The 23117-nt window shown below is 52.4% G+C and overlaps 14 non-coding genes across 14 annotated transcripts; all 14 read left to right on the top strand.

Moving 5' to 3' along the window:
- Positions 1-893: 893 nt before the first annotated feature.
- trnar-ccu (transfer RNA arginine (anticodon CCU)) lies at positions 894-966 on the top strand. Its single transcript has one exon. It is a non-coding gene; the product is annotated as a tRNA-Arg (tRNA).
- Positions 967-2560: 1594 nt separating this feature from the next.
- Positions 2561-2633, top strand: trnar-ccu (transfer RNA arginine (anticodon CCU)). Its single transcript has one exon. It is a non-coding gene; the product is annotated as a tRNA-Arg (tRNA).
- A 1593-nt stretch (positions 2634-4226) lies between these two features.
- On the top strand, positions 4227-4299 carry trnar-ccu (transfer RNA arginine (anticodon CCU)). Its single transcript has one exon. It is a non-coding gene; the product is annotated as a tRNA-Arg (tRNA).
- Positions 4300-5892: 1593 nt separating this feature from the next.
- trnar-ccu (transfer RNA arginine (anticodon CCU)) lies at positions 5893-5965 on the top strand. The gene has a single exon. It is a non-coding gene; the product is annotated as a tRNA-Arg (tRNA).
- A 1592-nt stretch (positions 5966-7557) lies between these two features.
- trnar-ccu (transfer RNA arginine (anticodon CCU)) lies at positions 7558-7630 on the top strand. Its single transcript has one exon. It is a non-coding gene; the product is annotated as a tRNA-Arg (tRNA).
- Positions 7631-9223: 1593 nt separating this feature from the next.
- On the top strand, positions 9224-9296 carry trnar-ccu (transfer RNA arginine (anticodon CCU)). The gene has a single exon. It is a non-coding gene; the product is annotated as a tRNA-Arg (tRNA).
- A 1588-nt stretch (positions 9297-10884) lies between these two features.
- On the top strand, positions 10885-10957 carry trnar-ccu (transfer RNA arginine (anticodon CCU)). The gene has a single exon. It is a non-coding gene; the product is annotated as a tRNA-Arg (tRNA).
- Positions 10958-12552: 1595 nt separating this feature from the next.
- Positions 12553-12625, top strand: trnar-ccu (transfer RNA arginine (anticodon CCU)). Its single transcript has one exon. It is a non-coding gene; the product is annotated as a tRNA-Arg (tRNA).
- Positions 12626-14213: 1588 nt separating this feature from the next.
- trnar-ccu (transfer RNA arginine (anticodon CCU)) lies at positions 14214-14286 on the top strand. The gene has a single exon. It is a non-coding gene; the product is annotated as a tRNA-Arg (tRNA).
- A 1587-nt stretch (positions 14287-15873) lies between these two features.
- Positions 15874-15946, top strand: trnar-ccu (transfer RNA arginine (anticodon CCU)). Its single transcript has one exon. It is a non-coding gene; the product is annotated as a tRNA-Arg (tRNA).
- A 1588-nt stretch (positions 15947-17534) lies between these two features.
- trnar-ccu (transfer RNA arginine (anticodon CCU)) lies at positions 17535-17607 on the top strand. The gene has a single exon. It is a non-coding gene; the product is annotated as a tRNA-Arg (tRNA).
- A 1595-nt stretch (positions 17608-19202) lies between these two features.
- On the top strand, positions 19203-19275 carry trnar-ccu (transfer RNA arginine (anticodon CCU)). Its single transcript has one exon. It is a non-coding gene; the product is annotated as a tRNA-Arg (tRNA).
- A 1587-nt stretch (positions 19276-20862) lies between these two features.
- On the top strand, positions 20863-20935 carry trnar-ccu (transfer RNA arginine (anticodon CCU)). The gene has a single exon. It is a non-coding gene; the product is annotated as a tRNA-Arg (tRNA).
- A 1585-nt stretch (positions 20936-22520) lies between these two features.
- Positions 22521-22593, top strand: trnar-ccu (transfer RNA arginine (anticodon CCU)). The gene has a single exon. It is a non-coding gene; the product is annotated as a tRNA-Arg (tRNA).
- Positions 22594-23117: the final 524 nt, after the last annotated feature.

The following is a 23117-nucleotide window of genomic DNA, read 5'->3' on the forward strand; positions in this document are numbered from 1 at the left end:
GTCATAGAGATGTACAGCACACAAACACACCCTCGGTCGAACAGATATCCCGACCCAATCTAGTCCCACCTGCCAGCACCCGGCCCATCTCCCTCCAAACTCTTCCTATACGTATACCCATCCAGATGCCTTTGAAATGATGTAATTGTACCAGCCTCGACCACTTCCTCTGGCAGCTCATTCCACACACACACACCACCTTCTGCCTGAAAATGTTGTCCCTTTGGTCTCTTTTATATCTTTTCCCTCTCACCCTAAACCTAAGCCCTCTAGTTCTGGACTCCCACACCCCAGGGAAAAGACCTTGGCTGTTTACCCTATTCATGTTCCTCATGATTTTATAAACCTCTGTATGGTCAGCCCTCAGCCTCCGATGCTTGGATCCTATCCTTAGAGGAAGCGGTATCAGCTTCCACCGCTGTGCCTCTGTGTCCAACCTCATCCGTCCTCTTTTCCAGGTCTCCCAGCTGCTGTTCATGCTTCTGCAGCACGATAGAGATCGGGGCCAGCTTCTCCTCTATCTGCTTAACCAAGATCGCGCGAGATTTGGCCAGGGCCTGGTAGGCAATCGAGCCCAAGGATCCTGCAGGCTGGGCCGGGGGCCTGGCCTCGGACACTGCCCCATCCGTCTTCAACATCTCTGGACGAAGGAAACGCAGGAAAGTTGATTTTTCACAATGTCCTGGGACTCCACAACATTTTCAGACTCCTAGGATATCGCGATGGAACGGATTGGGCGCTTGTGCTGTGGTGCCGAGCTCTGCAACACCATCGTCCGAGATCACCACCATCTTGGATCCTCACAGTGCATTGAGAGGAGAAAATCCACAAAAACACACAATGAGAGGTCAGGGCGCAGTATTTAAAGTCTGCCATGCTGCATGGACTGTGCAGCTCCAGTGGCCTAATGGATAAGGCACTGGCCTCCTAAGCCAGGGGTTCTGGGTTCAAATCCCATCTGGGGTGTCTGACTCTTCCTTGTCTGTCCTTAATCTGCTTTGCCAACAACTGCTTATCTGCATTCAGTTGATGGGTGAGGTGTTCCCTGTCGCCTTACGCAGCTCTTTTGGGGATCTGCAGGATTAAAGCTGAATTCCCTGAAACAGACAGCACAGACACAATGGCTGAAAACCTGCTGAGAATCTCCTGGGGCTGGCATGGTGGCTCAGTGGGTAGCACTGCTGCCTCGCAGCATCGGGGACCTGACTTTGATTCCTCCCTTGGCTTTCTGTTTGTGTCGAGTTTGCACCTTCTCTCCATGGGCTACTGCGGGTGCTTTGCTTTCCTCCCACAGCCCAAAGATGTGCAGGTTCGCTGGATTGGCTTTGGGGAATGCAGGCTGAGAGGATAGTGGTTGGGCCTGGATGGGATGCTCATCAGAGGCTGAGTGTGGACTTGCTGGGGTGAATGGCTTGCCCCCCTCACTCTCGGGCTTTTATCAACAAGTTTGGAGCACATGGTCAGAGCTCTGCTGCAGATCGCAGTCAAGGCTTCGCTAAGGGACTGGCATCCAGGTGTGTGTTCATATCCTTCTTTTCCCTGATCTTCCAGAATGTTCTCTAGCTTTGGCCAAAGGGGTCATCAGCTGGGTTCACATCATCCAATGGAGTCACCTTGCCCGTAGCTAGACAACGGATTGACTCAGACTGACACTTCCAGTCATCGAGTCATAGAGATGTACAGCACACAAACACACCCTCGGTCGAACAGATATCCCGACCCAATCTAGTCCCACCTGCCAGCACCCGGCCCATCTCCCTCCAAACTCTTCCTATACGTATACCCATCCAGATGCCTTTGAAATGATGTAATTGTACCAGCCTCGACCACTTCCTCTGGCAGCTCATTCCACACACACACACCACCTTCTGCCTGAAAATGTTGTCCCTTTGGTCTCTTTTATATCTTTTCCCTCTCACCCTAAACCTAAGCCCTCTAGTTCTGGACTCCCACACCCCAGGGAAAAGACCTTGGCTGTTTACCCTATTCATGTTCCTCATGATTTTATAAACCTCTGTATGGTCAGCCCTCAGCCTCCGATGCTTGGATCCTATCCTTAGAGGAAGCGGTATCAGCTTCCACCGCTGTGCCTCTGTGTCCAACCTCATCCGTCCTCTTTTCCAGGTCTCCCAGCTGCTGTTCATGCTTCTGCAGCACGATAGAGATCGGGGCCAGCTTCTCCTCTATCTGCTTAACCAAGATCGCGCGAGATTTGGCCAGGGCCTGGTAGGCAATCGAGCCCAAGGATCCTGCAGGCTGGGCCGGGGGCCTGGCCTCGGACACTGCCCCATCCGTCTTCAACATCTCTGGACGAAGGAAACGCAGGAAAGTTGATTTTTCACAATGTCCTGGGACTCCACAACATTTTCAGACTCCTAGGATATCGCGATGGAACGGATTGGGCGCTTGTGCTGTGGTGCCGAGCTCTGCAACACCATCGTCCGAGATCACCACCATCTTGGATCCTCACAGTGCATTGAGAGGAGAAAATCCACAAAAACACACAATGAGAGGTCAGGGCGCAGTATTTAAAGTCTGCCATGCTGCATGGAACTGTGCAGCTCCAGTGGCCTAATGGATAAGGCACTGGCCTCCTAAGCCAGGGGTTCTGGGTTCAAATCCCATCTGGGGTGTCTGACTCTTCCTTGTCTGTCCTTAATCTGCTTTGCCAACAACTGCTTATCTGCATTCAGTTGATGGGTGGGTGTTCCCTGTCGCCTTACGCAGCTCTTTTGGGGATCTGCAGGATTAAAGCTGAATTCCCTGAAACAGACAGCACAGACACAATGGCTGAAAACCTGCTGAGAATCTCCTGGGGCTGGCATGGTGGCTCAGTGGGTAGCACTGCTGCCTCGCAGCATCGGGGACCTGACTTTGATTCCTCCCTTGGCTTTCTGTTTGTGTCGAGTTTGCACCTTCTCTCCATGGGCTACTGCGGGTGCTTTGCTTTCCTCCCACAGCCCAAAGATGTGCAGGTTCGCTGGATTGGCTTTGGGGAATGCAGGCTGAGAGGATAGTGGTTGGGCCTGGATGGGATGCTCATCAGAGGCTGAGTGTGGACTTGCTGGGGTGAATGGCTTGCCCCCCTCACTCTCGGGCTTTTATGAACAAGTTTGGAGCACATGGTCAGAGCTCTGCTGCAGATCGCAGTCAAGGCTTCGCTAAGGGACTGGCATCCAGGTGTGTGTTCATATCCTTCTTTTCCCTGATCTTCCAGAATGTTCTCTAGCTTTGGCCAAAGGGGTCATCAGCTGGGTTCACATCATCCAATGGAGTCACCTTGCCCGTAGCTAGACAACGGATTGACTCAGACTGACACTTCCAGTCATCGAGTCATAGAGATGTACAGCACACAAACACACCCTCGGTCGAACAGATATCCCGACCCAATCTAGTCCCACCTGCCAGCACCCGGCCCATCTCCCTCCAAACTCTTCCTATACGTATACCCATCCAGATGCCTTTGAAATGATGTAATTGTACCAGCCTCGACCACTTCCTCTGGCAGCTCATTCCACACACACACACCACCTTCTGCCTGAAAATGTTGTCCCTTTGGTCTCTTTTATATCTTTTCCCTCTCACCCTAAACCTAAGCCCTCTAGTTCTGGACTCCCACACCCCAGGGAAAAGACCTTGGCTGTTTACCCTATTCATGTTCCTCATGATTTTATAAACCTCTGTATGGTCAGCCCTCAGCCTCCGATGCTTGGATCCTATCCTTAGAGGAAGCGGTATCAGCTTCCACCGCTGTGCCTCTGTGTCCAACCTCATCCGTCCTCTTTTCCAGGTCTCCCAGCTGCTGTTCATGCTTCTGCAGCACGATAGAGATCGGGGCCAGCTTCTCCTCTATCTGCTTAACCAAGATCGCGCGAGATTTGGCCAGGGCCTGGTAGGCAATCGAGCCCAAGGATCCTGCAGGCTGGGCCGGGGGCCTGGCCTCGGACACTGCCCCATCCGTCTTCAACATCTCTGGACGAAGGAAACGCAGGAAAGTTGATTTTTCACAATGTCCTGGGACTCCACAACATTTTCAGACTCCTAGGATATCGCGATGGAACGGATTGGGCGCTTGTGCTGTGGTGCCGAGCTCTGCAACACCATCGTCCGAGATCACCACCATCTTGGATCCTCACAGTGCATTGAGAGGAGAAAATCCACAAAAACACACAATGAGAGGTCAGGGCGCAGTATTTAAAGTCTGCCATGCTGCATGGAACTGTGCAGCTCCAGTGGCCTAATGGATAAGGCACTGGCCTCCTAAGCCAGGGGTTCTGGGTTCAAATCCCATCTGGGGTGTCTGACTCTTCCTTGTCTGTCCTTAATCTGCTTTGCCAACAACTGCTTATCTGCATTCAGTTGATAGGGTGGGGTGTTCCCTGTCGCCTTACGCAGCTCTTTTGGGGATCTGCAGGATTAAAGCTGAATTCCCTGAAACAGACAGCACAGACACAATGGCTGAAAACCTGCTGAGAATCTCCTGGGGCTGGCATGGTGGCTCAGTGGGTAGCACTGCTGCCTCGCAGCATCGGGGACCTGACTTTGATTCCTCCCTTGGCTTTCTGTTTGTGTCGAGTTTGCACCTTCTCTCCATGGGCTACTGCGGGTGCTTTGCTTTCCTCCCACAGCCCAAAGATGTGCAGGTTCGCTGGATTGGCTTTGGGGAATGCAGGCTGAGAGGATAGTGGTTGGGCCTGGATGGGATGCTCATCAGAGGCTGAGTGTGGACTTGCTGGGGTGAATGGCTTGCCCCCCTCACTCTCGGGCTTTTATCAACAAGTTTGGAGCACATGGTCAGAGCTCTGCTGCAGATCGCAGTCAAGGCTTCGCTAAGGGACTGGCATCCAGGTGTGTGTTCATATCCTTCTTTTCCCTGATCTTCCAGAATGTTCTCTAGCTTTGGCCAAAGGGGTCATCAGCTGGGTTCACATCATCCAATGGAGTCACCTTGCCCGTAGCTAGACAACGGATTGACTCAGACTGACACTTCCAGTCATCGAGTCATAGAGATGTACAGCACACAAACACACCCTCGGTCGAACAGATATCCCGACCCAATCTAGTCCCACCTGCCAGCACCCGGCCCATCTCCCTCCAAACTCTTCCTATACGTATACCCATCCAGATGCCTTTGAAATGATGTAATTGTACCAGCCTCGACCACTTCCTCTGGCAGCTCATTCCACACACACACCACCTTCTGCCTGAAAATGTTGTCCCTTTGGTCTCTTTTATATCTTTTCCCTCTCACCCTAAACCTAAGCCCTCTAGTTCTGGACTCCCACACCCCAGGGAAAAGACCTTGGCTGTTTACCCTATTCATGTTCCTCATGATTTTATAAACCTCTGTATGGTCAGCCCTCAGCCTCCGATGCTTGGATCCTATCCTTAGAGGAAGCGGTATCAGCTTCCACCGCTGTGCCTCTGTGTCCAACCTCATCCGTCCTCTTTTCCAGGTCTCCCAGCTGCTGTTCATGCTTCTGCAGCACGATAGAGATCGGGGCCAGCTTCTCCTCTATCTGCTTAACCAAGATCGCGCGAGATTTGGCCAGGGCCTGGTAGGCAATCGAGCCCAAGGATCCTGCAGGCTGGGCCGGGGGCCTGGCCTCGGACACTGCCCCATCCGTCTTCAACATCTCTGGACGAAGGAAACGCAGGAAAGTTGATTTTTCACAATGTCCTGGGACTCCACAACATTTTCAGACTCCTAGGATATCGCGATGGAACGGATTGGGCGCTTGTGCTGTGGTGCCGAGCTCTGCAACACCATCGTCCGAGATCACCACCATCTTGGATCCTCACAGTGCATTGAGAGGAGAAAATCCACAAAAACACACAATGAGAGGTCAGGGCGCAGTATTTAAAGTCTGCCATGCTGCATGGAACTGTGCAGCTCCAGTGGCCTAATGGATAAGGCACTGGCCTCCTAAGCCAGGGGTTCTGGGTTCAAATCCCATCTGGGGTGTCTGACTCTTCCTTGTCTGTCCTTAATCTGCTTTGCCAACAACTGCTTATCTGCATTCAGTTGATAGGGTGGGGTTTCCCTGTCGCCTTACGCAGCTCTTTTGGGGATCTGCAGGATTAAAGCTGAATTCCCTGAAACAGACAGCACAGACACAATGGCTGAAAACCTGCTGAGAATCTCCTGGGGCTGGCATGGTGGCTCAGTGGGGTAGCACTGCTGCCTCGCAGCATCGGGGACCTGACTTTGATTCCTCCCTTGGCTTTCTGTTTGTGTCGAGTTTGCACCTTCTCTCCATGGGCTACTGCGGGTGCTTTGCTTTCCTCCCACAGCCCAAAGATGTGCAGGTTCGCTGGATTGGCTTTGGGGAATGCAGGCTGAGAGGATAGTGGTTGGGCCTGGATGGGATGCTCATCAGAGGCTGAGTGTGGACTTGCTGGGGTGAATGGCTTGCCCCCCTCACTCTCGGGCTTTTATCAACAAGTTTGGAGCACATGGTCAGAGCTCTGCTGCAGATCGCAGTCAAGGCTTCGCTAAGGGACTGGCATCCAGGTGTGTGTTCATATCCTTCTTTTCCCTGATCTTCCAGAATGTTCTCTAGCTTTGGCCAAAGGGGTCATCAGCTGGGTTCACATCATCCAATGGAGTCACCTTGCCCGTAGCTAGACAACGGATTGACTCAGACTGACACTTCCAGTCATCGAGTCATAGAGATGTACAGCACACAAACACACCCTCGGTCGAACAGATATCCCGACCCAATCTAGTCCCACCTGCCAGCACCCGGCCCATCTCCTCCAAACTCTTCCTATACGTATACCCATCCAGATGCCTTTGAAATGATGTAATTGTACCAGCCTCGACCACTTCCTCTGGCAGCTCATTCCACACACACACACCACCTTCTGCCTGAAAATGTTGTCCCTTTGGTCTCTTTTATATCTTTTCCCTCTCACCCTAAACCTAAGCCCTCTAGTTCTGGACTCCACACCCCAGGGAAAAGACCTTGGCTGTTTACCCTATTCATGTTCCTCATGATTTTATAAACCTCTGTATGGTCAGCCCTCAGCCTCCGATGCTTGGATCCTATCCTTAGAGGAAGCGGTATCAGCTTCCACCGCTGTGCCTCTGTGTCCAACCTCATCCGTCCTCTTTTCCAGGTCTCCCAGCTGCTGTTCATGCTTCTGCAGCACGATAGAGATCGGGGCCAGCTTCTCCTCTATCTGCTTAACCAAGATCGCGCGAGATTTGGCCAGGGCCTGGTAGGCAATCGAGCCCAAGGATCCTGCAGGCTGGGCCGGGGGCCTGGCCTCGGACACTGCCCCATCCGTCTTCAACATCTCTGGACGAAGGAAACGCAGGAAAGTTGATTTTTCACAATGTCCTGGGACTCCACAACATTTTCAGACTCCTAGGATATCGCGATGGAACGGATTGGGCGCTTGTGCTGTGGTGCCGAGCTCTGCAACACCATCGTCCGAGATCACCACCATCTTGGATCCTCACAGTGCATTGAGAGGAGAAAATCCACAAAAACACACAATGAGAGGTCAGGGCGCAGTATTTAAAGTCTGCCATGCTGCATGAACTGTGCAGCTCCAGTGGCCTAATGGATAAGGCACTGGCCTCCTAAGCCAGGGGTTCTGGGTTCAAATCCCATCTGGGGTGTCTGACTCTTCCTTGTCTGTCCTTAATCTGCTTTGCCAACAACTGCTTATCTGCATTCAGTTGATAGGGTGAGGTGTTCCCTGTCGCCTTACGCAGCTCTTTTGGGGATCTGCAGGATTAAAGCTGAATTCCCTGAAACAGACAGCACAGACACAATGGCTGAAAACCTGCTGAGAATCTCCTGGGGCTGGCATGGTGGCTCAGTGGGTAGCACTGCTGCCTCGCAGCATCGGGGACCTGACTTTGATTCCTCCCTTGGCTTTCTGTTTGTGTCGAGTTTGCACCTTCTCTCCATGGGCTACTGCGGGTGCTTTGCTTTCCTCCCACAGCCCAAAGATGTGCAGGTTCGCTGGATTGGCTTTGGGGAATGCAGGCTGAGAGGATAGTGGTTGGGCCTGGATGGGATGCTCATCAGAGGCTGAGTGTGGACTTGCTGGGGTGAATGGCTTGCCCCCCTCACTCTCGGGCTTTTATCAACAAGTTTGGAGCACATGGTCAGAGCTCTGCTGCAGATCGCAGTCAAGGCTTCGCTAAGGGACTGGCATCCAGGTGTGTGTTCATATCCTTCTTTTCCCTGATCTTCCAGAATGTTCTCTAGCTTTGGCCAAAGGGGTCATCAGCTGGGTTCACATCATCCAATGGAGTCACCTTGCCCGTAGCTAGACAACGGATTGACTCAGACTGACACTTCCAGTCATCGAGTCATAGAGATGTACAGCACACAAACACACCCTCGGTCGAACAGATATCCCGACCCAATCTAGTCCCACCTGCCAGCACCCGGCCCATCTCCCTCAAAACTCTTCCTATACGTATACCCTCAGATGCCTTTGAAATGATGTAATTGTACCAGCCTCGACCACTTCCTCTGGCAGCTCATTCCACACACACACACCACCTTCTGCCTGAAAATGTTGTCCCTTTGGTCTCTTTTATATCTTTTCCCTCTCACCTTAAACCTAAGCCCTCTAGTTCTGGACTCCCACACCCCAGGGAAAAGACCTTGGCTGTTTACCCTATTCATGTTCCTCATGATTTTATAAACCTCTGTATGGTCAGCCCTCAGCCTCCGATGCTTGGATCCTATCCTTAGAGGAAGCGGTATCAGCTTCCACCGCTGTGCCTCTGTGTCCAACCTCATCCGTCCTCTTTTCCAGGTCTCCCAGCTGCTGTTCATGCTTCTGCAGCACGATAGAGATCGGGGCCAGCTTCTCCTCTATCTGCTTAACCAAGATCGCGCGAGATTTGGCCAGGGCCTGGTAGGCAATCGAGCCCAAGGATCCTGCAGGCTGGGCCGGGGGCCTGGCCTCGGACACTGCCCCATCCGTCTTCAACATCTCTGGACGAAGGAAACGCAGGAAAGTTGATTTTTCACAATGTCCTGGGACTCCACAACATTTTCAGACTCCTAGGATATCGCGATGGAACGGATTGGGCGCTTGTGCTGTGGTGCCGAGCTCTGCAACACCATCGTCCGAGATCACCACCATCTTGGATCCTCACAGTGCATTGAGAGGAGAAAATCCACAAAAACACACAATGAGAGGTCAGGGCGCAGTATTTAAAGTCTGCCATGCTGCATGCAACTGTGCAGCTCCAGTGGCCTAATGGATAAGGCACTGGCCTCCTAAGCCAGGGGTTCTGGGTTCAAATCCCATCTGGGGTGTCTGACTCTTCCTTGTCTGTCCTTAATCTGCTTTGCCAACAACTGCTTATCTGCATTCAGTTGATAGGGTGAGGTGTCGCCTTACGCAGCTCTTTTGGGGATCTGCAGGATTAAAGCTGAATTCCCTGAAACAGACAGCACAGACACAATGGCTGAAAACCTGCTGAGAATCTCCTGGGGCTGGCATGGTGGCTCAGTGGGTAGCACTGCTGCCTCGCAGCATCGGGGACCTGACTTTGATTCCTCCCTTGGCTTTCTGTTTGTGTCGAGTTTGCACCTTCTCTCCATGGGCTACTGCGGGTGCTTTGCTTTCCTCCCACAGCCCAAAGATGTGCAGGTTCGCTGGATTGGCTTTGGGGAATGCAGGCTGAGAGGATAGTGGTTGGGCCTGGATGGGATGCTCATCAGAGGCTGAGTGTGGACTTGCTGGGGTGAATGGCTTGCCCCCCTCACTCTCGGGCTTTTATCAACAAGTTTGGAGCACATGGTCAGAGCTCTGCTGCAGATCGCAGTCAAGGCTTCGCTAAGGGACTGGCATCCAGGTGTGTGTTCATATCCTTCTTTTCCCTGATCTTCCAGAATGTTCTCTAGCTTTGGCCAAAGGGGTCATCAGCTGGGTTCACATCATCCAATGGAGTCACCTTGCCCGTAGCTAGACAACGGATTGACTCAGACTGACACTTCCAGTCATCGAGTCATAGAGATGTACAGCACACAAACACACCCTCGGTCGAACAGATATCCCGACCCAATCTAGTCCCACCTGCCAGCACCCGGCCCATCTCCCTCCAAACTCTTCCTATACGTATACCCATCCAGATGCCTTTGAAATGATGTAATTGTACCAGCCTCGACCACTTCCTCTGGCAGCTCATTCCACACACACACACCACCTTCTGCCTGAAAATGTTGTCCCTTTGGTCTCTTTTATATCTTTTCCCTCTCACCCTAAACCTAAGCCCTCTAGTTCTGGACTCCCACACCCCAGGGAAAAGACCTTGGCTGTTTACCCTATTCATGTTCCTCATGATTTTATAAACCTCTGTATGGTCAGCCCTCAGCCTCCGATGCTTGGATCCTATCCTTAGAGGAAGCGGTATCAGCTTCCACCGCTGTGCCTCTGTGTCCAACCTCATCCGTCCTCTTTTCCAGGTCTCCCAGCTGCTGTTCATGCTTCTGCAGCACGATAGAGATCGGGGCCAGCTTCTCCTCTATCTGCTTAACCAAGATCGCGCGAGATTTGGCCAGGGCCTGGTAGGCAATCGAGCCCAAGGATCCTGCAGGCTGGGCCGGGGGCCTGGCCTCGGACACTGCCCCATCCGTCTTCAACATCTCTGGACGAAGGAAACGCAGGAAAGTTGATTTTTCACAATGTCCTGGGACTCCACAACATTTTCAGACTCCTAGGATATCGCGATGGAACGGATTGGGCGCTTGTGCTGTGGTGCCGAGCTCTGCAACACCATCGTCCGAGATCACCACCATCTTGGATCCTCACAGTGCATTGAGAGGAGAAAATCCACAAAAACACACAATGAGAGGTCAGGGCGCAGTATTTAAAGTCTGCCATGCTGCATGGAACTGTGCAGCTCCAGTGGCCTAATGGATAAGGCACTGGCCTCCTAAGCCAGGGGTTCTGGGTTCAAATCCCATCTGGGGTGTCTGACTCTTCCTTGTCTGTCCTTAATCTGCTTTGCCAACAACTGCTTATCTGCATTCAGTTGATAGGGTGAGGTGTTCCCTGTCGCCTTACGCAGCTCTTTTGGGGATCTGCAGGATTAAAGCTGAATTCCCTGAAACAGACAGCACAGACACAATGGCTGAAAACCTGCTGAGAATCTCCTGGGGCTGGCATGGTGGCTCAGTGGGTAGCACTGCTGCCTCGCAGCATCGGGGACCTGACTTTGATTCCTCCCTTGGCTTTCTGTTTGTGTCGAGTTTGCACCTTCTCTCCATGGGCTACTGCGGGTGCTTTGCTTTCCTCCCACAGCCCAAAGATGTGCAGGTTCGCTGGATTGGCTTTGGGGAATGCAGGCTGAGAGGATAGTGGTTGGGCCTGGATGGGATGCTCATCAGAGGCTGAGTGTGGACTTGCTGGGGTGAATGGCTTGCCCCCCTCACTCTCGGGCTTTTATCAACAAGTTTGGAGCACATGGTCAGAGCTCTGCTGCAGATCGCAGTCAAGGCTTCGCTAAGGGACTGGCATCCAGGTGTGTGTTCATATCCTTCTTTTCCCTGATCTTCCAGAATGTTCTCTAGCTTTGGCCAAAGGGGTCATCAGCTGGGTTCACATCATCCAATGGAGTCACCTTGCCCGTAGCTAGACAACGGATTGACTCAGACTGACACTTCCAGTCATCGAGTCATAGAGATGTACAGCACACAAACACACCCTCGGTCGAACAGATATCCCGACCCAATCTAGTCCCACCTGCCAGCACCCGGCCCATCTCCCTCCAAACTCTTCCTATACGTATACCCATCCAGATGCCTTTGAAATGATGTAATTGTACCAGCCTCGACCACTTCCTCTGGCAGCTCATTCCACACACACACACCACCTTCTGCCTGAAAATGTTGTCCCTTTGGTCTCTTTTATATCTTTTCCCTCTCACCCTAAACCTAAGCCCTCTAGTTCTGGACTCCCACACCCCAGGGAAAAGACCTTGGCTGTTTACCCTATTCATGTTCCTCATGATTTTATAAACCTCTGTATGGTCAGCCCTCAGCCTCCGATGCTTGGATCCTATCCTTAGAGGAAGCGGTATCAGCTTCCACCGCTGTGCCTCTGTGTCCAACCTCATCCGTCCTCTTTTCCAGGTCTCCCAGCTGCTGTTCATGCTTCTGCAGCACGATAGAGATCGGGGCCAGCTTCTCCTCTATCTGCTTAACCAAGATCGCGCGAGATTTGGCCAGGGCCTGGTAGGCAATCGAGCCCAAGGATCCTGCAGGCTGGGCCGGGGGCCTGGCCTCGGACACTGCCCCATCCGTCTTCAACATCTCTGGACGAAGGAAACGCAGGAAAGTTGATTTTTCACAATGTCCTGGGACTCCACAACATTTTCAGACTCCTAGGATATCGCGATGGAACGGATTGGGCGCTTGTGCTGTGGTGCCGAGCTCTGCAACACCATCGTCCGAGATCACCACCATCTTGGATCCTCACAGTGCATTGAGAGGAGAAAATCCACAAAAACACACAATGAGAGGTCAGGGCGCAGTATTTAAAGTCTGCCATGCTGCATGGAACTGTGCAGCTCCAGTGGCCTAATGGATAAGGCACTGGCCTCCTAAGCCAGGGGTTCTGGGTTCAAATCCCATCTGGGGTGTCTGACTCTTCCTTGTCTGTCCTTAATCTGCTTTGCCAACAACTGCTTATCTGCATTCAGTTGATAGGGTGAGGTGTCGCCTTACGCAGCTCTTTTGGGGATCTGCAGGATTAAAGCTGAATTCCCTGAAACAGACAGCACAGACACAATGGCTGAAAACCTGCTGAGAATCTCCTGGGGCTGGCATGGTGGCTCAGTGGGTAGCACTGCTGCCTCGCAGCATCGGGGACCTGACTTTGATTCCTCCCTTGGCTTTCTGTTTGTGTCGAGTTTGCACCTTCTCTCCATGGGCTACTGCGGGTGCTTTGCTTTCCTCCCACAGCCCAAAGATGTGCAGGTTCGCTGGATTGGCTTTGGGGAATGCAGGCTGAGAGGATAGTGGTTGGGCCTGGATGGGATGCTCATCAGAGGCTGAGTGTGGACTTGCTGGGGTGAATGGCTTGCCCCCTCACTCTCGGCTTTTATCAACAAGTTTGGAGCACATGGTCAGAGCTCTGCTGCAGATCGCAGTCAAGGCTTCGCTAAGGGACTGGCATCCAGGTGTGTGTTCATATCCTTCTTTTCCCTGATCTTCCAGAATGTTCTCTAGCTTTGGCCAAAGGGGTCATCAGCTGGGTTCACATCATCCAATGGAGTCACCTTGCCCGTAGCTAGACAACGGATTGACTCAGACTGACACTTCCAGTCATCGAGTCATAGAGATGTACAGCACACAAACACACCCTCCTCGGTCGAACAGATATCCCGACCCAATCTAGTCCCACCTGCCAGCACCCGGCCCATCTCCCTCCAAACTCTTCCTATACGTATACCCATCCAGATGCCTTTGAAATGATGTAATTGTACCAGCCTCGACCACTTCCTCTGGCAGCTCATTCCACACACACACACCACCTTCTGCCTGAAAATGTTGTCCCTTTGGTCTCTTTTATATCTTTTCCCTCTCACCCTAAACCTAAGCCCTCTAGTTCTGGACTCCCACACCCCAGGGAAAAGACCTTGGCTGTTTACCCTATTCATGTTCCTCATGATTTTATAAACCTCTGTATGGTCAGCCCTCAGCCTCCGATGCTTGGATCCTATCCTTAGAGGAAGCGGTATCAGCTTCCACCGCTGTGCCTCTGTGTCCAACCTCATCCGTCCTCTTTTCCAGGTCTCCCAGCTGCTGTTCATGCTTCTGCAGCACGATAGAGATCGGGGCCAGCTTCTCCTCTATCTGCTTAACCAAGATCGCGCGAGATTTGGCCAGGGCCTGGTAGGCAATCGAGCCCAAGGATCCTGCAGGCTGGGCCGGGGGCCTGGCCTCGGACACTGCCCCATCCGTCTTCAACATCTCTGGACGAAGGAAACGCAGGAAAGTTGATTTTTCACAATGTCCTGGGACTCCACAACATTTTCAGACTCCTAGGATATCGCGATGGAACGGATTGGGCGCTTGTGCTGTGGTGCCGAGCTCTGCAACACCATCGTCCGAGATCACCACCATCTTGGATCCTCACAGTGCATTGAGAGGAGAAAATCCACAAAAACACACAATGAGAGGTCAGGGCGCAGTATTTAAGTCTGCCATGCTGCATGGAACTGTGCAGCTCCAGTGGCCTAATGGATAAGGCACTGGCCTCCTAAGCCAGGGGTTCTGGGTTCAAATCCCATCTGGGGTGTCTGACTCTTCCTTGTCTGTCCTTAATCTGCTTTGCCAACAACTGCTTATCTGCATTCAGTTGATAGGGTGAGGTGTCGCCTTACGCAGCTCTTTTGGGGATCTGCAGGATTAAAGCTGAATTCCCTGAAACAGACAGCACAGACACAATGGCTGAAAACCTGCTGAGAATCTCCTGGGGCTGGCATGGTGGCTCAGTGGGTAGCACTGCTGCCTCGCAGCATCGGGGACCTGACTTTGATTCCTCCCTTGGCTTTCTGTTTGTGTCGAGTTTGCACCTTCTCTCCATGGGCTACTGCGGGTGCTTTGCTTTCCTCCCACAGCCCAAAGATGTGCAGGTTCGCTGGATTGGCTTTGGGGAATGCAGGCTGAGAGGATAGTGGTTGGGCCTGGATGGGATGCTCATCAGAGGCTGAGTGTGGACTTGCTGGGGTGAATGGCTTGCCCCCCTCACTCTCGGGCTTTTATCAACAAGTTTGGAGCACATGGTCAGAGCTCTGCTGCAGATCGCAGTCAAGGCTTCGCTAAGGGACTGGCATCCAGGTGTGTGTTCATATCCTTCTTTTCCCTGATCTTCCAGAATGTTCTCTAGCTTTGGCCAAAGGGTCATCAGCTGGGTTCACATCATCCAATGGAGTCACCTTGCCCGTAGCTAGACAACGGATTGACTCAGACTGACACTTCCAGTCATCGAGTCATAGAGATGTACAGCACACAAACACACCCTCGGTCGAACAGATATCCCGACCCAATCTAGTCCCACCTGCCAGCACCCGGCCCATCTCCCTCCAAACTCTTCCTATACGTATACCCATCCAGATGCCTTTGAAATGATGTAATTGTACCAGCCTCGACCACTTCCTCTGGCAGCTCATTCCACACACACACACCACCTTCTGCCTGAAAATGTTGTCCCTTTGGTCTCTTTTATATCTTTTCCCTCTCACCCTAAACCTAAGCCCTCTAGTTCTGGACTCCCACACCCCAGGGAAAAGACCTTGGCTGTTTACCCTATTCATGTTCCTCATGATTTTATAAACCTCTGTATGGTCAGCCCTCAGCCTCCGATGCTTGGATCCTATCCTTAGAGGAAGCGGTATCAGCTTCCACCGCTGTGCCTCTGTGTCCAACCTCATCCGTCCTCTTTTCCAGGTCTCCCAGCTGCTGTTCATGCTTCTGCAGCACGATAGAGATCGGGGCCAGCTTCTCCTCTATCTGCTTAACCAAGATCGCGCGAGATTTGGCCAGGGCCTGGTAGGCAATCGAGCCCAAGGATCCTGCAGGCTGGGCCGGGGGCCTGGCCTCGGACACTGCCCCATCCGTCTTCAACATCTCTGGACGAAGGAAACGCAGGAAAGTTGATTTTTCACAATGTCCTGGGACTCCACAACATTTTCAGACTCCTAGGATATCGCGATGGAACGGATTGGGCGCTTGTGCTGTGGTGCCGAGCTCTGCAACACCATCGTCCGAGATCACCACCATCTTGGATCCTCACAGTGCATTGAGAGGAGAAAATCCACAAAAACACACAATGAGAGGTCAGGGCGCAGTATTTAAAGTCTGCCATGCTGCATGGAACTGTGCAGCTCCAGTGGCCTAATGGATAAGGCACTGGCCTCCTAAGCCAGGGGTTCTGGGTTCAAATCCCATCTGGGGTGTCTGACTCTTCCTTGTCTGTCCTTAATCTGCTTTGCCAACAACTGCTTATCTGCATTCAGTTGATAGGGTGAGGTGTCGCCTTACGCAGCTCTTTTGGGGATCTGCAGGATTAAAGCTGAATTCCCTGAAACAGACAGCACAGACACAATGGCTGAAAACCTGCTGAGAATCTCCTGGGGCTGGCATGGTGGCTCAGTGGGTAGCACTGCTGCCTCGCAGCATCGGGGACCTGACTTTGATTCCTCCCTTGGCTTTCTGTTTGTGTCGAGTTTGCACCTTCTCTCCATGGGCTACTGCGGGTGCTTTGCTTTCCTCCCACAGCCCAAAGATGTGCAGGTTCGCTGGATTGGCTTTGGGGAATGCAGGCTGAGAGGATAGTGGTTGGGCCTGGATGGGATGCTCATCAGAGGCTGAGTGTGGACTTGCTGGGGTGAATGGCTTGCCCCCCTCACTCTCGGGCTTTTATCAACAAGTTTGGAGCACATGGTCAGAGCTCTGCTGCAGATCGCAGTCAAGGCTTCGCTAAGGGACTGGCATCCAGGTGTGTGTTCATATCCTTCTTTTCCCTGATCTTCCAGAATGTTCTCTAGCTTTGGCCAAAGGGGTCATCAGCTGGGTTCACATCATCCAATGGAGTCACCTTGCCCGTAGCTAGACAACGGATTGACTCAGACTGACACTTCCAGTCATCGAGTCATAGAGATGTACAGCACACAAACACACCCTCGGTCGAACAGATATCCCGACCCAATCTAGTCCCACCTGCCAGCACCCGGCCCATCTCCCTCCAAACTCTTCCTATACGTATACCCATCCAGATGCCTTTGAAATGATGTAATTGTACCAGCCTCGACCACTTCCTCTGGCAGCTCATTCCACACACACACACCACCTTCTGCCTGAAAATGTTGTCCCTTTGGTCTCTTTTATATCTTTTCCCTCTCACCCTAAACCTAAGCCCTCTAGTTCTGGACTCCCACACCCCAGGGAAAAGACCTTGGCTGTTTACCCTATTCATGTTCCTCATGATTTTATAAACCTCTGTATGGTCAGCCCTCAGCCTCCGATGCTTGGATCCTATCCTTAGAGGAAGCGGTATCAGCTTCCACCGCTGTGCCTCTGTGTCCAACCTCATCCGTCCTCTTTTCCAGGTCTCCCAGCTGCTGTTCATGCTTCTGCAGCACGATAGAGATCGGGGCCAGCTTCTCCTCTATCTGCTTAACCAAGATCGCGCGAGATTTGGCCAGGGCCTGGTAGGCAATCGAGCCCAAGGATCCTGCAGGCTGGGCCGGGGGCCTGGCCTCGGACACTGCCCCATCCGTCTTCAACATCTCTGGACGAAGGAAACGCAGGAAAGTTGATTTTTCACAATGTCCTGGGACTCCACAACATTTTCAGACTCCTAGGATATCGCGATGGAACGGATTGGGCGCTTGTGCTGTGGTGCCGAGCTCTGCAACACCATCGTCCGAGATCACCACCATCTTGGATCCTCACAGTGCATTGAGAGGAGAAAATCCACAAAAACACACAATGAGAGGTCAGGGCGCAGTATTTAAAGTCTGCCATGCTGCATGTAACTGTGCAGCTCCAGTGGCCTAATGGATAAGGCACTGGCCTCCTAAGCCAGGGGTTCTGGGTTCAAATCCCATCTGGGGTGTCTGACTCTTCCTTGTCTGTCCTTAATCTGCTTTGCCAACAACTGCTTATCTGCATTCAGTTGATAGGGTGAGGTGTTCCCTGTCGCCTTACGCAGCTCTTTTGGGGATCTGCAGGATTAAAGCTGAATTCCCTGAAACAGACAGCACAGACACAATGGCTGAAAACCTGCTGAGAATCTCCTGGGGCTGGCATGGTGGCTCAGTGGGTAGCACTGCTGCCTCGCAGCATCGGGGACCTGACTTTGATTCCTCCCTTGGCTTTCTGTTTGTGTCGAGTTTGCACCTTCTCTCCATGGGCTACTGCGGGTGCTTTGCTTTCCTCCCACAGCCCAAAGATGTGCAGGTTCGCTGGATTGGCTTTGGGGAATGCAGGCTGAGAGGATAGTGGTTGGGCCTGGATGGGATGCTCATCAGAGGCTGAGTGTGGACTTGCTGGGGTGAATGGCTTGCCCCCCTCACTCTCGGGCTTTTATCAACAAGTTTGGAGCACATGGTCAGAGCTCTGCTGCAGATCGCAGTCAAGGCTTCGCTAAGGGACTGGCATCCAGGTGTGTGTTCATATCCTTCTTTTCCCTGATCTTCCAGAATGTTCTCTAGCTTTGGCCAAAGGGGTCATCAGCTGGGTTCACATCATCCAATGGAGTCACCTTGCCCGTAGCTAGACAACGGATTGACTCAGACTGACACTTCCAGTCATCGAGTCATAGAGATGTACAGCACACAAACACACCCTCGGTCGAACAGATATCCCGACCCAATCTAGTCCCACCTGCCAGCACCCGGCCCATCTCCCTCCAAACTCTTCCTATACGTATACCCATCCAGATGCCTTTGAAATGATGTAATTGTACCAGCCTCGACCACTTCCTCTGGCAGCTCATTCCACACACACACACCACCTTCTGCCTGAAAATGTTGTCCCTTTGGTCTCTTTTATATCTTTTCCCTCTCACCCTAAACCTAAGCCCTCTAGTTCTGGACTCCCACACCCCAGGGAAAAGACCTTGGCTGTTTACCCTATTCATGTTCCTCATGATTTTATAAACCTCTGTATGGTCAGCCCTCAGCCTCCGATGCTTGGATCCTATCCTTAGAGGAAGCGGTATCAGCTTCCACCGCTGTGCCTCTGTGTCCAACCTCATCCGTCCTCTTTTCCAGGTCTCCCAGCTGCTGTTCATGCTTCTGCAGCACGATAGAGATCGGGGCCAGCTTCTCCTCTATCTGCTTAACCAAGATCGCGCGAGATTTGGCCAGGGCCTGGTAGGCAATCGAGCCCAAGGATCCTGCAGGCTGGGCCGGGGGCCTGGCCTCGGACACTGCCCCATCCGTCTTCAACATCTCTGGACGAAGGAAACGCAGGAAAGTTGATTTTTCACAATGTCCTGGGACTCCACAACATTTTCAGACTCCTAGGATATCGCGATGGAACGGATTGGGCGCTTGTGCTGTGGTGCCGAGCTCTGCAACACCATCGTCCGAGATCACCACCATCTTGGATCCTCACAGTGCATTGAGAGGAGAAAATCCACAAAAACACACAATGAGAGGTCAGGGCGCAGTATTTAAAGTCTGCCATGCTGCATGGAACTGTGCAGCTCCAGTGGCCTAATGGATAAGGCACTGGCCTCCTAAGCCAGGGGTTCTGGGTTCAAATCCCATCTGGGGTGTCTGACTCTTCCTTGTCTGTCCTAATATCTGCTGCCAACAACTGCTTATCTGCATTCAGTTGATAGGGTGAGGTGTCGCCTTACGCAGCTCTTTTGGGGATCTGCAGGATTAAAGCTGAATTCCCTGAAACAGACAGCACAGACACAATGGCTGAAAACCTGCTGAGAATCTCCTGGGGCTGGCATGGTGGCTCAGTGGGTAGCACTGCTGCCTCGCAGCATCGGGGACCTGACTTTGATTCCTCCCTTGGCTTTCTGTTTGTGTCGAGTTTGCACCTTCTCTCCATGGGCTACTGCGGGTGCTTTGCTTTCCTCCCACAGCCCAAAGATGTGCAGGTTCGCTGGATTGGCTTTGGGGAATGCAGGCTGAGAGGATAGTGGTTGGGCCTGGATGGGATGCTCATCAGAGGCTGAGTGTGGACTTGCTGGGGTGAATGGCTTGCCCCCCTCACTCTCGGGCTTTTATCAACAAGTTTGGAGCACATGGTCAGAGCTCTGCTGCAGATCGCAGTCAAGGCTTCGCTAAGGGACTGGCATCCAGGTGTGTGTTCATATCCTTCTTTTCCCTGATCTTCCAGAATGTTCTCTAGCTTTGGCCAAAGGGGTCATCAGCTGGGTTCACATCATCCAATGGAGTCACCTTGCCCGTAGCTAGACAACGGATTGACTCAGACTGACACTTCCAGTCATCGAGTCATAGAGATGTACAGCACACAAACACACCCTCGGTCGAACAGATATCCCGACCCAATCTAGTCCCACCTGCCAGCACCCGGCCCATCTCCCTCCAAACTCTTCCTATACGTATACCCATCCAGATGCCTTTGAAATGATGTAATTGTACCAGCCTCGACCACTTCCTCTGGCAGCTCATTCCACACACACACACCACCTTCTGCCTGAAAATGTTGTCCCTTTGGTCTCTTTTATATCTTTTCCCTCTCACCCTAAACCTAAGCCCTCTAGTTCTGGACTCCCACACCCCAGGGAAAAGACCTTGGCTGTTTACCCTATTCATGTTCCTCATGATTTTATAAACCTCTGTATGGTCAGCCCTCAGCCTCCGATGCTTGGATCCTATCCTTAGAGGAAGCGGTATCAGCTTCCACCGCTGTGCCTCTGTGTCCAACCTCATCCGTCCTCTTTTCCAGGTCTCCCAGCTGCTGTTCATGCTTCTGCAGCACGATAGAGATCGGGGCCAGCTTCTCCTCTATCTGCTTAACCAAGATCGCGCGAGATTTGGCCAGGGCCTGGTAGGCAATCGAGCCCAAGGATCCTGCAGGCTGGGCCGGGGGCCTGGCCTCGGACACTGCCCCATCCGTCTTCAACATCTCTGGACGAAGGAAACGCAGGAAAGTTGATTTTTCACAATGTCCTGGGACTCCACAACATTTTCAGACTCCTAGGATATCGCGATGGAACGGATTGGGCGCTTGTGCTGTGGTGCCGAGCTCTGCAACACCATCGTCCGAGATCACCACCATCTTGGATCCTCACAGTGCATTGAGAGGAGAAAATCCACAAAAACACACAATGAGAGGTCAGGGCGCAGTATTTAAAGTCTGCCATGCTGCATGGAACTGTGCAGCTCCAGTGGCCTAATGGATAAGGCACTGGCCTCCTAAGCCAGGGGTTCTGGGTTCAAATCCCATCTGGGGTGTCTGACTCTTCCTTGTCTGTCCTTAATCTGCTTTGCCAACAACTGCTTATCTGCATTCAGTTGATAGGGTGAGGTGTCCGCCTTACGCAGCTCTTTTGGGGATCTGCAGGATTAAAGCTGAATTCCCTGAAACAGACAGCACAGACACAATGGCTGAAAACCTGCTGAGAATCTCCTGGGGCTGGCATGGTGGCTCAGTGGGTAGCACTGCTGCCTCGCAGCATCGGGGACCTGACTTTGATTCCTCCCTTGGCTTTCTGTTTGTGTCGAGTTTGCACCTTCTCTCCATGGGCTACTGCGGGTGCTTTGCTTTCCTCCCACAGCCCAAAGATGTGCAGGTTCGCTGGATTGGCTTTGGGGAATGCAGGCTGAGAGGATAGTGGTTGGGCCTGGATGGGATGCTCATCAGAGGCTGAGTGTGGACTTGCTGGGTGAATGGCTTGCCCCCCTCACTCTCGGGCTTTTATCAACAAGTTTGGAGCACATGGTCAGAGCTCTGCTGCAGATCGCAGTCAAGGCTTCGCTAAGGGACTGGCATCCAGGTGTGTGTTCATATCCTTCTTTTCCCTGATCTTCCAGAATGTTCTCTAGCTTTGGCCAAAGGGGTCATCAGCTGGGTTCACATCATCCAATGGAGTCACCTTGCCCGTAGCTAGACAACGGATTGACTCAGACTGACACTTCCAGTCATCGAGTCATAGAGATGTACAGCACACAAACACACCCTCGGTCGAACAGATATCCCGACCCAATCTAGTCCCACCTGCCAGCACCCGCCCATCTCCCTCCAAACTCTTCCTATACGTATACCCATCCAGATGCCTTTGAAATGATGTAATTGTACCAGCCTCGACCACTTCCTCTGGCAGCTCATTCCACACACACACCACACCTTCTGCCTGAAAATGTTGTCCCTTTGGTCTCTTTTATATCTTTTCCCTCTCACCCTAAACCTAAGCCCTCTAGTTCTGGACTCCCACACCCCAGGGAAAAGACCTTGGCTGTTTACCCTATTCATGTTCCTCATGATTTTATAAACCTCTGTATGGTCAGCCCTCAGCCTCCGATGCTTGGATCCTATCCTTAGAGGAAGCGGTATCAGCTTCCACCGCTGTGCCTCTGTGTCCAACCTCATCCGTCCTCTTTTCCAGGTCTCCCAGCTGCTGTTCATGCTTCTGCAGCACGATAGAGATCGGGGCCAGCTTCTCCTCTATCTGCTTAACCAAGATCGCGCGAGATTTGGCCAGGCCTGGTAGGCAATCGAGCCCAAGGATCCTGCAGGCTGGGCCGGGGCCTGGCCTCGGACACTGCCCCATCCGTCTTCAACATCTCTGGACGAAGGAAACGCAGGAAAGTTGATTTTTCACAATGTCCTGGGACTCCACAACATTTTCAGACTCCTAGGATATCGCGATGGAACGGATTGGGCGCTTGTGCTGTGGTGCCGAGCTCTGCAACACCATCGTCCGAGATCACCACCATCTTGGATCCTCACAGTGCATTGAGAGGAGAAAATCCACAAAAACACACAATGAGAGGTCAGGGCGCAGTATTTAAAGTCTGCCATGCTGCATGCAACTGTGCAGCTCCAGTGGCCTAATGGATAAGGCACTGGCCTCCTAAGCCAGGGGTTCTGGGTTCAAATCCCATCTGGGGTGTCTGACTCTTCCTTGTCTGTCCTTAATCTGCTTTGCCAACAACTGCTTATCTGCATTCAGTTGATAGGGTGAGGTGTCGCCTTACGCAGCTCTTTTGGGATCTGCAGGATTAAAGCTGAATTCCCTGAAACAGACAGCACAGACACAATGGCTGAAAACCTGCTGAGAATCTCCTGGGGCTGGCATGGTGGCTCAGTGGGTAGCACTGCTGCCTCGCAGCATCGGGGACCTGACTTTGATTCCTCCCTTGGCTTTCTGTTTGTGTCGAGTTTGCACCTTCTCTCCATGGGCTACTGCGGGTGCTTTGCTTTCCTCCCACAGCCCAAAGATGTGCAGGTTCGCTGGATTGGCTTTGGGAATGCAGGCTGAGAGGATAGTGGTTGGGCCTGGATGGGATGCTCATCAGAGGCTGAGTGTGGACTTGCTGGGTGAATGGCTTGCCCCCCTCACTCTCGGGCTTTTATCAACAAGTTTGGGAGCACATGGTCAGAGCTCTGCTGCAGATCGCAGTCAAGGCTTCGCTA

Source organism: Hemiscyllium ocellatum, unplaced genomic scaffold (genome assembly GCF_020745735.1).
Source record: "Hemiscyllium ocellatum isolate sHemOce1 unplaced genomic scaffold, sHemOce1.pat.X.cur. scaffold_2670_pat_ctg1, whole genome shotgun sequence".
Lineage (NCBI taxonomy): Eukaryota > Metazoa > Chordata > Chondrichthyes > Orectolobiformes > Hemiscylliidae > Hemiscyllium > Hemiscyllium ocellatum.